The following is a 2,222-nucleotide window of genomic DNA, read 5'->3' on the forward strand; positions in this document are numbered from 1 at the left end:
AGAAGATGCTTCTCCATTTTCTCTAATTCAATTTGGGTGTACGCATTCTAGGAAGAGAGGAGATGCTTCAGGTGTGGAAAGTTATCTTCTTTTCCGACAGCCGTCGGCGGTGAGGACCGGTTGCAATGTATTAAGGCCTCCATCCTCGTTGTTTCCCATGACACAATGTTCTTCCCGCAGAACTTGGTGGCGGTGCTGGGGAAGACGACCCCTAGCAAAATCCCTTGGGAGGAGTCGAGTGACTTGTTTGCGTGCATTTAATTTCAACTCGGGGGCATCATTTACATTTGCTCGAAAGAGACGATTGATGTAGAAACATCCGGGGACGCCAATTTAATTAGCCAGAAAAGTCATCAATATTTGAAACACTGGAAATGAAACACAGAAAAGACATCATTTGAATCTGTTTCTTGTTAACAGGGACTATTCTAAGAGTCTGTCGACAGGGATTGATAGCCCCCGGTTCCCAGCAGATAATGCCATATATGATCGACTAGCGAAGCCAGACTCTCCAGTATATCCACTCGCTACAAAATTTAAACTACTACTGTTTTTGAGCCAAATGCGACTTGTCCCGAGATTTTTGAAATACCATCTCGTCTCTTATGCTTAGGAGAGAGAGAGAGAGACAGTGGAAGAGCTATATAACAGTGCCTTGATTAAATTACTGATGGGTAATTGGAGGAGGAAATCACCCTGGCCTCTTCTTCCTCCATTGTGTCGCCTATGCTCCTCCCCCTGATCTCCGGCAAACAAGCCGCAAACAGCCCGCAACAGCCTATATATCGCCAGCCCAAACACCCCAAAAGACATGAAACTCTTCTTCCTTCCTTCTACCACCAAGATGGGGGCAAAAACTCCACCAAGCACGAGAGCCTGCCTCACCAATGAGATCGCCGAGTTCCTGACACACGTCGGAAACAACTCGATGCTATAAACCAGGGCTATATTCAATGCAGTGCAGGCGCTGAAGAAGGACACTACTTCAAGTGCCATTTTAATTCCTTAACGTACCTTCACGAAGACGCACAAGATGCTGCACACGCCACTCAAGATAGTCAATATGAGCGTCGAGCTCCTCCGATTGAAGTTCTTGATGCAAAAGAAGGTGAGCAGCGATGAGGATAGTTCTGCTAACGCATTACATGCGACGCTCAAATAGATATTGGCCGACAAATTTCCCACATTCAGCGGCATCCCGTAGTAGATCATCCCGACACCAAAGGCTACCGTCGTGATCACCATTAACCTCCGGAAAGCCCATCTCTTCCCCCAAAGTATCTTCATGGTGGTGAAGATGCCCGCGCTCCCTGCATCTTCCGGGATTACCAGAGTGCAGAAGCTAGAAGTGATCACATTACCATTCGACGCCGCGATGCTCTTCAACATGTGGATGGCGTTTTCTCTTTGCCCTCGTACCAGGAGCCACCTCGGAGATTCTTGGACGAGAAAATAATGCAAAATGGAGTAGCAGCAAGAAGGAACCGAGGTCCATGGATACAGAGTTCTCCAAGATGATCCCCGAATAACATAGGCTATAGCGGGCAAAGATAAGAAGCCAAGCGCAAAACAAATGAATCCGATGATGCTGACACCATCTCGCCATTTTTTGGTGACGATCTCCGTCGATAACACAAGCGCGCAGGTGATGACGGTGGCTCGTCCAAGCCCGCAAATAAATCTCAATGCCGAGTACACCCATATGTTCGGCGATATGACTATCAGAGCTCCGGTGAGCGACACGGTGAGGCACGAGAAGAAGAGCATTTTCTTGTAGCCGAGCACCGAGTCGGCGAGTGTTGCAAGCAAGAGGCCTCCGATGAGGCGGCCAACGAAGTAGGCCGATGCCGGCAAGCCGGCTAGAGCCGACCCAGAGCACTCGAGGTCCCACTCGGATACTATGGAAGTGTGCTTGGGGAGGTCCCACGCCCATGAGCCCTTGGCCAGGCTGCAGGGATTGCTTGCCCGGGAGCACGATGGGTCGTCTGCACGGGTGCAGTGCCAACTGGGCTCAGCGTCAGTGAAGACATTGATGAAGGTCTGCCGGGCGTCGAAAAGCATGCGAGGGAAGCGAAAAACGCTTGGAAGAGCTGGGACAAGCTGGTGCCGCGGACGTATTGCTCGACGGTGTCGTCGAACGATGGAGAAGCTGCCTTCTTTACTCTTTGAGGTTGGGTTTCTGATGTGTTGTGAGGAGGGAGAAGTGGTGAGGAGTCGGCCAT

At 50.2% G+C, this 2,222-nt stretch overlaps 1 pseudogene; it reads right to left on the minus strand.

The window, feature by feature from the left end:
• Window positions 1-390: 390 nt before the first annotated feature.
• On the minus strand, window positions 391-2,222 carry LOC105053045 (organic cation/carnitine transporter 2-like; annotated as a pseudogene).

The sequence above is a fragment of the Elaeis guineensis genome, chromosome 2 (genome assembly GCF_000442705.2).
Source record: "Elaeis guineensis isolate ETL-2024a chromosome 2, EG11, whole genome shotgun sequence".
NCBI lineage: Eukaryota > Viridiplantae > Streptophyta > Magnoliopsida > Arecales > Arecaceae > Elaeis > Elaeis guineensis.